This window comes from Pelmatolapia mariae, linkage group LG15 (assembly GCF_036321145.2).
Source record: "Pelmatolapia mariae isolate MD_Pm_ZW linkage group LG15, Pm_UMD_F_2, whole genome shotgun sequence".
NCBI classification, from domain to species: domain Eukaryota; kingdom Metazoa; phylum Chordata; class Actinopteri; order Cichliformes; family Cichlidae; genus Pelmatolapia; species Pelmatolapia mariae.
In genome coordinates, this window is record NC_086240.1 from 37,380,367 (window position 1) to 37,394,186 (window position 13,820).

A 13,820-nucleotide genomic window follows, 5' to 3' on the forward strand; every position below is an offset into this window, starting at 1 on the left:
GGACCTCGGACTCTCCCTGCCTGCTAGTCCTCCTACCTCCTTCTGCTCCGTTCTGCTGCTCCTCGAAGGCAAGCACCTTGTCGGATGGGCCCCGGGTTATGCGTAAACCGGCCTAAGTGAGGACCTCGGACTCTCTCTGCCTCCCTCTCCTTTTTCCTCCTTCTGCTCCGTTCTTCTGCACCTCGCAGGCCAGCGCTTAGCCGGATGGGCCCCGAGTTACACGTAAACAGGCCTAAGTTGGGACCTCGGGCGCTCTGTGTTCCGTGGGTAATGTGTGACCCTTTAGGAATCGCGATGGGGTATTTCGCAACCCAAATGCACATTCGTAAGTTACAATGGCAAACACTGGGGTCTGGAGGGACCCCGAACGGCCGGAGGAAACAACTCTCAACTTCACATCATCATCATCATCATCATCGTCTCCTTCTCGGCAGTGTTCGCGTAAACGGACCTAAGTGAGGACCGGGGGTGCTTTCTACTCCGCGATTACTAAGGGGTCAAAGTGTTCCCATGATGGGGTATTTCACAACCCCAATGCACATTCGTAAGTTACGATGGCAAACCTTTGGGTCTGGCGGACCCACAAAACACCATGGCAACATCTCTCAACTTCACATCATCATCATCATCATCATCGTCTCCTTCTCGAGAGTGTTCGCGTAAACCAGCCTAAGTGAGGACCTCGGACTCTCCTTGCCTCCCCGTCCTCCTTCCTCCTTCTGCTCTGTTCTCCTGCTCCTCACAGACGAGCGCTTAGCTGAATGGGCCCCGGGTTACGCGTAAACCGTTGTAAGTGAGGACCTCGGACTCTCTCTGACTCCCTGTCCTCTTTCCTCCTTCTGCTCCGTTCTCCTGCGCCTCGCAGGTGAGCGCATAGCCAGATGGCCCCGAGTTACGCGTAAATAGGCCTAAGCGGGGACCTCAGGCGCTCTGTGTTCCATGGGTAATGTGTGACCCTTTAGGAATCGCGATGGGGTATTTCGCAACCCCAATGCACATTCGTAAGTTACAATGGCAAACACTGGGGTCTGGAGGGACCCCGAACGGCCGGAGGAAACAACTCTCAACTTCACATCATCATCATCATCATCATCATCGTCTCCTTCTCGGCAGTTTTCGTGTAAACGGGCCTAAGTGAGGACCGGGGGTGCTTTCTACTCCGCGATTACTAAGTGGTCAAAGTGTACCCACCATGGGGTATTTCGCAACCCCAATGCATATTCGTAAGTTACGATTGCAAACACTGGGGTCTGGAGGGACCCCGAACGGCCGGAGTAAACAACTCTCAACTTCACATCATCATCATCATCATCGTCTCCTTCTCGGCAGTGTTCGCGTAAACGGGCCTAAGTGAGGACCGGGGGTGCTTTCTACTCCGCGATTACTAAGTGGTCAAAGTGTACCCACCATGGGGTATTTCGCAACCTCAATGCACATTCGTAAGTTACGATGGCAAACACTGCGGTCTGGAGGGACCCCGAACGGCCGGAGGAAACAACTCTCAACTTCACATCATCATCATCATCATCGTCTCCTTCTCGGCAGTGTTCGCGTAAACGGGCCTAAGTGAGGACCGGGGGTGCTTTCTACTCCGCGATTACTAAGTGGTCAAAGTGTACCCACCATGGGGTATTTCGCAACCTCAATGCACATTCGTAAGTTACGATGGCAAACACTGCGGTCTGGAGGGACCCCGAACGGCCGGAGGAAACAACTCTCAACTTCACATCATCATCATCATCATCATCATCATCTTCTCCTTCTTGGTTGTGTTCGCGTAAACCGACCTAAGCAAGGACCTCGGACTTCCCCTGCCTCAGCATCCTCCTTTCTCCTTCTCCTCGGTTCTCCTGCGCCTCGCTGTCCGACGCTTAGCTTTGCAGAGGGCAGTGTTCGCATAAACCGGCTTCCATGAGGACCTCGGACTCCCCCTGTATCCTTATCCTCCTACCTCCTGCTGCTCTGTTCTCCTGCTCCTCGAAGGCGAGCACTTAGCTGGATGGGCCCCGGGTTACGCGTAAACCGGCCTAAGCGGGGAACTTGAACTCTCCCTGCCTCCTGGTCCTCCTACCTCCTTCTGTTCCGTTCTCCTGCTCCTCGCAGGCAAGCGCCTAGCTGGTGGGCCCCGGGTTAGGCGTAAACCGGCCTTCGAGAGGAGCAGGGATGTTCTCTACTCCACGTTTACTATGGGGTCAAAGCGTACCCACGATGGGGTATTTCGCAACCCCAATACACATTCGTAAGTTACGATTGCAAACACTGGGGTCTGGAGGGACCCCGAACCGCCGGAGGAAACAACTCTCAACTTCACATCATCATCATCATCATCATCATCGTCTCGTTTTCGACAGTGTTCGCGTAAACGGATCTCAGTGAGGACCTCGGACTCTCCCTGCCTCAGCGTCCTCCTTCCTCCTTCTGCTCCGTTCTCCTCCTCCTCGCAGGCGAGCGCCTAGCCGGATGGGTTCAAGGTTACGTGAAAACGGCCCTAAGTGAGGACCTCGGACTCTCCCTGCCTCCAAGTCCTCCTTCCTCCTGCTGCTCCGTTCTCCTGCTCCTCACAGGCGAGCGCTTAGCGTGATGGGCCTCGGGTTAGGCGTAAACCGGCCTTCGAGAGGAGCAGGGATGTTCTCTACTCCACGTTTACTATGGGGTCAAAGCGTACCCACGATGGGGTATTTCGCAACCCCAATACACATTCGTAAGTTACGATTGCAAACACTGGGGTCTGGAGGGACCCCGAACCGCCGGAGGAAACAACTCTCAACTTCACATCATCATCATCGTCTCGTTTTCGACAGTGTTCGCGTAAACGGATCTCAGTGAGGACCTCGGACTCTCCCTGCCTCAGCGTCCTCCTTCCTCCTTCTGCTCCGTTCTCCTCCTCCTCGCAGGCGAGCGCCTAGCCGGATGGGTTCAAGGTTACGTGAAAACGGCCCTAAGTGAGGACCTCGGACTCTCCCTGCCTCCAAGTCCTCCTTCCTCCTGCTGCTCCGTTCTCCTGCTCCTCACAGGCGAGCGCTTAGCGTGATGGGCCTCGGGTTAGGCGTAAACCGGCCTTCGAGAGGAGCAGGGATGTTCTCTACTCCACGTTTACTATGGGGTCAAAGCGTACCCACGATGGGGTATTTCGCAACCCCAATACACATTCGTAAGTTACGATTGCAAACACTGGGGTCTGGAGGGACCCCGAACCGCCGGAGGAAACAACTCTCAACTTCACATCATCATCATCATCATCATCGTCTCGTTTTCGACAGTGTTCGCGTAAACGGATCTCAGTGAGGACCTCGGACTCTCCCTGCCTCAGCGTCCTCCTTCCTCCTTCTGCTCCATTCTCCTCCTCCTCGCAGGCGAGCGCCTAGCCGGATGGGTTCAAGGTTACACAAAAACGGCCCTAAGTGAGGACCTCGGACTCTCCCTGCCTCCAAGTCCTCCTTCCTCCTGCTGCTCCGTTCTCCTGCTCCTCACAGGCGAGCGCTTAGCGTGATGGGCCTCGGGTTAGGCGTAAACCGGCCTTCGAGAGGAGCAGGGATGTTCTCTACTCCACGATTACTATGGGGTCAAAGCGTACCCACGATGGGGTATTTTGCAACCCCAATACACATTCGTAAGTTACGATGGCAAACACTGGGGTATGGAGGGACCCCGAACCGCCATTCGTAAGTTACGATGGCAAACACTGGGGTCCGGAGGGACCCCGAACCGCCGGAGGAAACAACTCTCAACTTCACACCATCATCATTATCATCATCATCATCATCATCATCATCGTCGTCTCCTTCTCGGCAGTGTTCGCGTAAATGGGCCTGAGTGAGGACCTCAGACTCTCCCTGCCTCCAAGTCCTCCTTCCTCCTTCTGTTCCGTTCTCTTGCTCGTCACAGGGGAGCGTTTAGCTGGATGGGCCTCGGGTTATGCGTAAACCGGCCTTCGAGAGGAGCAGGGATGTTCTCTACTCCACGATTACTATGGGGTCAAAGCGTACCCACGATGGGGTATTTCGCAACCCCAATACACATTCGTGAGTTACGATGGCAAACACTGGGGTATGGAGGGACCCTGAACCGCCATTCGTAAGTTATGATGGCAAACACTGGGGTCCGGAGGGACCCCAAACCGCCGGAGGAAACAACTCTCAACTTCACATCATCATCATCATCATCGTGGTCTCCTTCTCGGCAGTGTTCGCGTAAACCGGCCTAAGTGAGGACCTCGGACTCTCTTTGCCTCCTAGTCCTGCGACCTCCTTCTGTTCCATTCTCCTGCTCCTCGCAGGTGAGCGCTTTGCCGGATGGGCCTTGGGTTACGCGTAAATGGGCCTGAGTGAGGACCTCGGGCTCTCCGTTGCTCCTCGTCTGCCTTGCTCCTTCTCCATCGTTCTCCTGCGCCTCGCTAGTGAAAGAGCAGCTGTTTGGTCTGCCTATTACGCGAACACCGCCCTCCGTTTGGACCTCGGGCTCTCCGTGCCTCCTCGTCCTCCTTGCTCCCTCTACATCCTTGTCCCGCTCCTCGCTAGAGTACGCTTAGGTTTGCAGAGGGTGGGTTTCGTGAACACCCTCTTCGGTGAAGACCTTGGGATCTCCGTTGCTCCCCGTCTTCCTTGCCCCTTCTACATTACTCTCAAGTGCCTCGCTAGTGAAAGAGCAGCTGTTTGGCCTGCCTATAGCGCGAACACCATCCTCCGTTTGGACTTCAGAAACTCCTTGCCTCCTCCTCATCCTTGCTCCCTCTACATCATTCAGATGCTCCTCGCTAGCGTACGCTTAGGTCTCCGGAGGGCCGGTTTCGCAAACACCCCCCTTCGGTGAGGACCTCGGGCTTTCCGTGCCTCCGTGTCCTCCTTGCTTTCTCTCCATCATTCTCAAGTGCCTCGCTAGTGAAAGCGCAGCTGTTTGGCCTGCCCATTACGCGAACACCGCCCTCTGTTTATGCTCCTCGCTAGCATACGCTTATGTCTGCGGAGGGCCGGTTTCGCGAACACCCCCTTCGGTGAGGACCTCGGGATCTCCGTTGCTCCGCGTCCTCCTTGCTCCTTCTCCTTCGTTCTCATGCGCCTCGCTAGTGAAAGAGAAGCTGTTTGGCCTGCCTAGTACACGAACACCGCCCTCGGTTTATGCTCCTCGCGAGAGTAGGCTGAGGTCTGCGGAGGGCCTATTACGCGAACACCACCCTCCAGTTGGACCTCGGGCTCTCCGTTGCTCCTCGTCCTCCTTGCTCCTTCTCCTTCGTTCTCATGCACTTCGCTAGTGAAAGAGAAGCTGTTTGGCCTTCCTATTACGCGAACACCGCCCTCCAGTTGGATCTCGGGCTCTCCGTTGCTCCTCGTCCTCCTCGCTCCCTCTACATCGTTCTCAAGCGCCTCGCTAGTAAAAGAGAAGCTGTTTGGCCTTCCTATTACGCGAACACCGCCCTCCAGTTGGATCTCGGGCTCTCCGTTGCTCCTCGTCCTCCTCGCTCCCTCTACATCGTTCTCAAGCGCCTCGCTAGTAAAAGAGAAGCTGTTTGGCCTTCCTATTACGCGAACACCGCCCTCCAGTTGGATCTCGGGCTCTCCGTTGCTCCTCGTCCTCCTCGCTCCCTCTACATTGTTCTCAAGCGCCTCGCTAGTAAAAGAGAAGCTGTTTGGCCTGCCCATTACGCGAACACCGCCCTCCGTTTATGCTCCTCGCTAGCGTACACTTATGTCTGCGGAGGGCCGGTTTCTTGAACACCGCCTTCGGTGAGGACCTCTGGATCTCCTTTGCTCCTCGTCCTCCCTGCTCCCTCTCCTTTGTTCTCATGCGCCTCGCTAGTGAAAGAGAAGCTGTTTGGCCTGCCTATTATGCGAACACTGCCCTCCAGTTGGACCTCGGGCTCTCCATGCCTCCTCGTCCTCCTCGCTCCCTCTACATCGTTCCCCTGCGCCTCGCTAGTGAAAGAGCAGCTGTTTGGCCTGCCTATTACGCGAACACCGCCCTCCATTTGGACCTCGGGCTCTCCGTGCCTCCGTGTCCTCCTTGCTTTCTCTCCATCATTCTCAAGTGCCTCGCTAGTAAAAGCGCAGCTGTTTGGCCTGCCCATTACGCGAACACCGCCCTCCGTTTATGCTCCTCGCTAGCGTACGCTTATGTCTGCGGAGGGCCGGTTTCGCGAACACCCCCTTCGGTGAGGACCTCGGGATCTCCGTTGCTCCTCGTCCTCCTTGCTCCTTCTCCTTCGTTCTCATGCGCCTCGCTAGTGAAAGAGAAGCTGTTTGGCCTTCCTATTACGCGAACACTGCCCTCCAGTTGGACCTCGGGCTCTCCGTTGCTCCTCGTCCTCCTTGCTCCCTCTACATCGTTCTCAAGTGCCTCGCTAGTGAAAGCGAAGCTGTTTTGCCTGCCTATTACGTGAACACCGCCCTCCAGTTGGACCTCGGGCTCTCCGTGTCTCCTCCTCCTCCTTGCTCCCTCTCATTGTTCTCAAGTGCCTCGCTAGTGAAAGAGCAGCCGTTTGGCCTACCCATTACGTGAACATGGCCCTCCGTTTATGCTCCTCGCGAGCGTACGCTTAGGCCTGCGGATGGCCGGTTTCGCGAACACCGCCCTCTAGTTGGACCTCGGGCTCTCCGTTGCTCCTCGTACTCCTTACTCCCTCTACATCTTTCTCAAGCGCCTCGCTAGTGAAAGAGCAGCTCTGTGGCCTGCCTACTACGCGAACACCGCCCTCCGTTTGGACTTCAGACACTCCTTGCCTCCTCCTCATCCTTGCTCCCTCTACATCTTTCTCAAGCGCCTCGCTAGTGAAAGAGCAGCTCTGTGGCCTGCCTACTACGCGAACACCGCCCTCCGTTTGGACTTCAGACACTCCTTGCCTCCTCCTCATCCTTGCTCCCTCTACATCGTTCTCAAGTGCCTCGGTAGCGTACGCTTAGGTCTGCGGAGGGCGGGTTACGCGAACACCACCATCTTTGAGGAACCCAGTACCTCCTACACACACACACACACACACACACCCACACACACACACACACACACACACACACACACACACACACGAGGCAGTGAGGAGGAGAAGGAGGTTGTTGCTACGCCTGCGTCGCGAAACCAGGGCTCATTGTGTGCGCGCCCGGAGTAGCTACGGGGAAACACGTGGGACAACCGACCAGTTTGGGGTCATGGTTTATTCAACGCGTATTTTCAGTGTTGGTTTAACTTGGTAATCTGATCTGAAAGACTTTCCCTGAATGTGCCTTAATTTCACCTCTTTTTCCTTTCTCCTTTTCTTAGCTTACTGAAAATGTTGGCGACCAAAGGCCGGATTCAGGGACGTGTGCTGCTTGTGCTACTCGCGTTACGTGGGCAAACTGCTCGCTGTCATCATCGATACAAAGGTAAAGTGCAATCCCAGGGTTGTGTGCTGCTTGTGGTACTCGCTTTATGTAGACAAACTGCTTGCTGTCAACATCGATACAAAGATAACAAAAGAATAGCCTAGTGTAACGTAGTGTTTCATGTTTTGTTTTGTTTTTTTCTAGAATGATTCAAATGTAACCATCGTTTCCCCAACCCCGCAGGCTCTGCGACCCGTGAAGAACTGAGACTCCTTCTGGTCGGTAAAACAGGCTCGAGAAAGAGTGCGTCCGGAAACACCATCCTGGGGGATGCGTACGCTTTCAAAGAGGACGTTTCGCCCGAGTCTCTCACCGACAGCTGTCTCAGAAAAGAGGCAGAGGGCGACAAACTGGTGGGAGAGGATGTGGTGAAAATCGGCCAGCTGCGGCTGGTCACAGAGTGTTACAAAGGAGATTACTGAGATTCGTTTGTAACAAAAGGCTGATTCTTTCAATGCACGCATCCTACGGTGAGATTTATATCATGTATTCACAGCCACCAGAGGCGCTGTACAGCACCGAGCGCCTGAAACACGGACAGTTTGTTGATATTTTTTTAATGTAAACCTTCTTTTTTTTTCATGTAAACCTGTTCTTGACATATCTACTGAGATTCGTTTGTCTTGAAAGGCTGATTCAACCCCGTTGTTGACTTTTATTTTGCCTTCCAGATTGCCTCAGTTGTATCGTGAGTGTAATTTCAAATAAAATAAAATAAAACTCAGAAGCATCTGTGTGTTGTATTCTTCTTCTTCTTCTTCTTCTTCTTCTTCTTCTCATTATTATTATTGTGATTATGCTTCATTTTCATGTACTGGGGTATCAATGACCCCCATGGTGCCACAGCAGCTTCTGTGCGTGGTCCCCAAGTGCTACGTTTTCTTTCCCGATCCCCTGACGAACCCATTAGAATCGCTCTGGGGCACTCTTCGACCCCAAATGATCATTCTGTTTTTTTTTAACATTTTCATTCACCGGTCTCTACTGAGGTTGGGGTACTCTGGGACCCCCGGGGTCTGGGGCTGCCCCGAAGGGAAGCATGAGGGTTAACATTTTCATTCACCGGTCTCTACTGAGGGTGGGGTACTCTGAGACCCCCGGGGTCTGGGGCTGCCCCGAAGGGGTGCATGAGGGTTAACTTCATAAAGACAGCTGTAACTTTTGATAGAAGACTCGGACACAGATATTTAAGGCTTTGCCTTATAGAATTCAGCATTTCTGTGCTGGGGAAATAGGTTTTGCAGCTGTTTGAGCTAAGATTTTCAAGTTATTCACAAAATGAAAACCTATACTTTGTTTCAGGCAGAACTCCATTCAAATGCATGTAATAGCGAGGAACGCACTGTCTTGGCGAAATAAAGCGATTTTCATTTACTAGATGAAGACAGCTGTAACTTTTGATAGAAGACTCGGACACAGATATTTAAGGCTTTGCCTTATAGAATTCAGCATTTCTGTGCTGGGGAAATAGGTTTTGCAGCTGTTTGAGCTAAGATTTTCAAGTTATTCACAAAATGAAAACCTATACTTTGTTTCAGGCAGAACTCCATTCAAATGCATGTAATAGCGAGGAACGCACTGTCTTGGCGAAATAAAGCGATTTTCATTTACTAGATGAAGACAGCTGTAACTTTTGATAGAAGACTCGGACACAGGAGCCCGTTCTCACTCCCGAGGCGTAACATCCCGACGTTTGTCACGTCCTGCGGCGTTCCTGAGGAACGCGAAAGGTGACCTTCCACGTTGTTATGGTACGCGGCGGTTTCCAGCCCTGTACTGCAGCCCTAAACTTAACCTTATCACTAAGCCTAACCATAACCTTATGCCTAACCTTAACCATAACCTTATGCCTAACCATAACCTTATTCCTAACCTTAACCATAACCGTATCCCTACGCCTAAACCTAACCTTATCCCTAAACCTAACCATAACCTTATGCCTAAACCTAACCATAACCGTATACCTAAGCCTAAACCTAACCTTATCGCTAAACCTAACCATAACCTTATTCCTAACCTTAACCAGCACTTTAATGAGGTGAAATAGTGTTTTCTAAAGCGATTTTAAGGGAAAAAGCGAAGATGTGTAGATTGAGTCCAAACGGTTCTCATGTGTCCGCAGTTTTCCGATGTCGTGACGTACACTGTAAAATGTAATTCTAGCTGTTTGTTATTTCAACATATTATTCTATATCAGTTTGACGATAGATGACTGAAGTTGTTGTTATAACATAGAATTACAAGTTAAAAACGTCCCAATTACACCAAAAAAAGCTAACTTGAAAACTCATGTCCAGCTAAATCAGAAACTTATGTGAACTTGAAATTGCGGGTAAGTTGAGCACAGCAGGATTCAAAACTGCCTCACGTGACTGCTACCGAGGTGCATCATGGGGAATTGGCGGTTAACGACATGCTCACTTTACTTGGACGTTTTCTAATCGTCTTCTTTGGAATATGCTTTCAAGGTGAGTAACATTGGTTATAACTATAAGGAAAGAGAGCTACAAAAGTTGGAACATGTTTTGAATTTATGGCATGACGTGTGTTTTTCTCTTTTACCGAAATGTTTGCTTTAGCTAATGTAACTTTAGCCGACAAGGTCCAGCTTGTGTGTCATGACCAAACTTGACCTAATAAACTGACATATGGCCTTTTTTATGGGTTTAATGTGGCGCTGAGCAAATCACAAGTATTGTGCCGCTAGCTTTAAGGTTGTGCACTCAACCACTGTTGCGATATTAGCAAGCTAACTCAGCTAATTAATAAAGCTTATTTCATATTGTCTCTGTACTTGTAAATTCCTTTCAAGTTCACAGGCTGTTGTATTTTGGTGGAAGTTCATTTTGGCAATATTTCCAATAACTGGCTGGGTTCAAAAAGACCTTTTTGGCAGGACTCGGATGCTTGTTGTCATCTGTTTATCCCTATGTAATCACTTAAGGTGTTATTAACTGCTGCATGCTAAGCTGCAAGAGTGCACTGAGGACAGAGACAAAATATGGTCTACAAACCAGCATTATATTAGTTTTTATCAGATAGTCCTCCAGTGTGCTTATTTTTTGCTTTAATTATATTGTGCAGTTATTTGTTACCCTGAAATGCTTTATGCTTAACAACAGTTCACTATTTTGACTTATTTTTGAACTCTTGTGATCAGTATGACTAGATTGTGTGAGTTTCCATACTAAACGAGCTGTAGTGATAAAATAATTGGCATCAGAGACACTGATTTTTGGCATGGTATACTGCAGAAGTTTTTTTTTTTTTGCATAATTTACCTTTTAATTAAACTGCATTCTCTGTATTGTAACAAAACTAACATTGTTTATATGTCAGAAAATTAGCAAACATGAATAAATGGCGAAAACAATATAATTATAACATATATTTTTATTTTACTTATTTTAGGTCTGTGAAGCCAAACTTGATGCTGGGGATTTATTTTCGTCAGTGGAGTCAAATGCTAAGTTACAATTTGTGCATTTTGTCATACTGGAAACACCTCAGATTATATTGTAATTTAATAGCTCTGTAGAACAAATGATATAAAGATTGTAGTGTCAGGGTACTTCTTAAGAAGTAATATGGCACTATTGATGATCACATGCAGGTGGCATAAACTAAATATTCAGACGTGTTACCAACAAATGATTCATTAACAAAAGCAATGGAGCAGACTGTTTAGGTTCTTGTGGTTGTAATAACATCCATAACTGCAAGTTTGTCATTAATTTATTTTCACAGGTCTAGATGATCACATTTGACTTTGTCATTTAAATGAGGTGGACTTGCAAACTTTGCGCTCTTTGGGGTAAATTGCTGTCCACTACATATACACAGAATCTGCACAGTATTTCAGATCTAAAAAGGGAGTATGTAATGGACTTGCTGGCTTTAATGTAAAAAGCCTGTTGTGTAACTTTAATGAGGCAGTTGGACTAAAACAGTATTGCTCATCAAGGTAAACATCTGAGGAATAAGGAAACTGTTACTTGTCCTTTTACTCAGTGTTCTTTTAATCGCACGTTTACTAAAGTTTTACATCACATAAGTCATTTTCACAATCATTCTACTTTAAAAGATTTCAAGACAGAGCTTATTGTTCTCTGAACTTCCTTGTTTGCTGAACGGCAGGTAAAGTGCATCTTTTTGTTTGTTTGCTTTTGTGTGTTTGTGTTTTCTCTAATGGGCCTCAGATGACTGTTTGCTTAAATTTGGGTCTCAAAGAATCTTTTTTTAATTCTGCCTGTACTCTCCACCCCTCTTCTTCTATTGCTCAGGTTGAAGCAGAATTTGCCCGTCTTACATCTGTTGACCTGAAAGGGTTCCTTTTTGCTGTGCTTGACCATTATGGAGAGGTTCGTGGAGCTGTACAAAATCAAGAGCGGCATAGAAAGGCTAACTAGGCTCATAAGATGCTTCGGAGATGATGTAAGTGTTCAACTGCGAAATCTAATCCTTTGTTTAAGTTTTAGGTTATCCAGTTCAACTGATGAACTCATTGAAAGAAAGCTGATAAGTAAAGTCTGTCATCATATTTCACAACTGGACATTTAGTGTGGTAACTTTTACAGAATCTATGTATATTGGTGGTAGGTTGGATATCATATTCTACTTGAATGTCCTGATAAGCCTGATTCAAAATCTCCAATGATAATCATATATTGATGGAATTATGCATCAAAAAGCTGTGAATTTGGAGCTGTCTACATGCTTCATAAACACTGTTTAAAAAGTGTTTTTGTTTTCTTTTTGACTTCTTTGACCAGAGCCCTACACAAAGGAAGAGGACAGAGGACCTCATTTTCTAAAGGAAGATCCCTCACACACTTTCAAGACTGTGAAGGTTAGCATTGTTTCTTTTAGTAAATTTAATAATGACAGCACCACAGTGGATTTTAAATTAAAAAGTACATGTGTACTTTTTCCTCACCAAATGTATTATTACAAGATCTTTGACACTGGATTTGGTCTGGGTTTCAGAGAAACTAACTGGCAAGCTAGCATTGATATTATTAGTGTCTTGTGTTTATTCATGTCTTCACCAGGGTCTTTGACATTTCGCTGCTGTACTGTTCACTTCAGCTTTACGTTTGATTTCTCACATTGTATATTGTAATGGCAGAGATATTAGGATATTTAAGGGGCTGCAGTGGCTGCTACAGCTGTGGGGGGCAATACTTTGGTGAAATGTCCTGGACCCTGGAAAAGAGACTGTGTAGACTGGGTAAGCAATTAAAGGTTACTGGCCGAGAGTCATTGGGCAGCTGGGTAAAGGTGGATGTTGATATTCAGTGCCAATTATGCAACCTGTTCAGCCATGTCTATATGCTCTTTTTTCATGCTGTTAATATAGGGGGAAAAAATAAACTTTAATCAATAAACTGATTAAAGAAGCATTGTCTATGGAGCCATAATCTGATCCTGTAGTGTAGCTGCAGTTTGCACATTTCATGTATTCTCAGCCAGATTTGGTTTAGAGCACAGCCAATATTTAGCATAAGTAGATTTAAATTCACACACTGGTGATGGCAAGCTACATTGTAGCCACAGCCACCCTGGGGCGCACTGACAGAGGCGAGGCTGCCGGACACTGGCACCACCGGGCCCTCTGACCACCACCAGTAGGCAACAGGTGAAGTGTCTTGCCCAAGGACACAACGACTGAAACTGTCGGAGCCAGGGCTCGAACCGGCAACCTTCCAATTATAAGACGAACTGTCAACTCTTGAGTCACGATTCAGTCATCCACCCATGTGTGTGAATGACTGAATGTGTAAAGCACTTTGGAGTCCTTAGGGGACTAGTAAAGCACTATACAAATACAGGCCATTTACCATTTAAATTGAAAATTTTGTTTGAATTCTGCAATTGAAGACATGCTCAGTTATTTATGAACATGGTCTTTGTTTAAAGCAAGAAATGGATTTGTAACATGGGGGTGCATATCTCATTCTGAAAAAACTTTAACAACTAATAAGTGTTACCCAAAGCCAATCACCATCATCCAAAGCATCAGTATGGCTCTTCTTTGGAAAGACATGAATTGTTAAGCACACGGGATATTGTGTAATTGTAATTGTGTAATTTATTTTTTTTTTTTGTCTTTGAACCCTTTTATAGCCGACAGGTATTGAAGACACGTTTTCTAAGAGGATGAAAGTTGGCATTGCGATGGTGAAAGAAGAAGACATCGATGTGTTGGTTGTCCTTGAGGCAGCAGTAATCCTGTCTAATCTGAGGGATGTCTCAAGTGCCATTTCCATGCTGATGGGCCTTCTTTTTGCCCTCAACATACACTATCCAAAGGAACTTAAGGACATCTTTGAAGTCATTCAGAACATCCTAATGAACATTGGTGGAAGGCAGTGCATCTCACTAGTGCATGGTCTAAGAAACAGACTCTTGCAGAAAGCCATGCAGAACTGTAATTGTATGATCCTTAGTGTTAAGGACAGTTTTTAT

General features: G+C 48.1%; 1 long non-coding RNA gene across 1 annotated transcript; it reads left to right on the forward strand.

Annotated features, from left to right (window-relative positions):
• The first annotated feature begins 11,702 nt into the window (after positions 1–11,702).
• LOC134643390 (uncharacterized) lies at positions 11,703–13,533 on the forward strand. Its single transcript, XR_010096368.1, has 3 exons — positions 11,703–11,786; positions 12,125–12,201; positions 13,479–13,533. It is a non-coding gene; the product is annotated as an uncharacterized LOC134643390 (long non-coding RNA).
• The last annotated feature ends 287 nt before the right edge of the window (positions 13,534–13,820 follow it).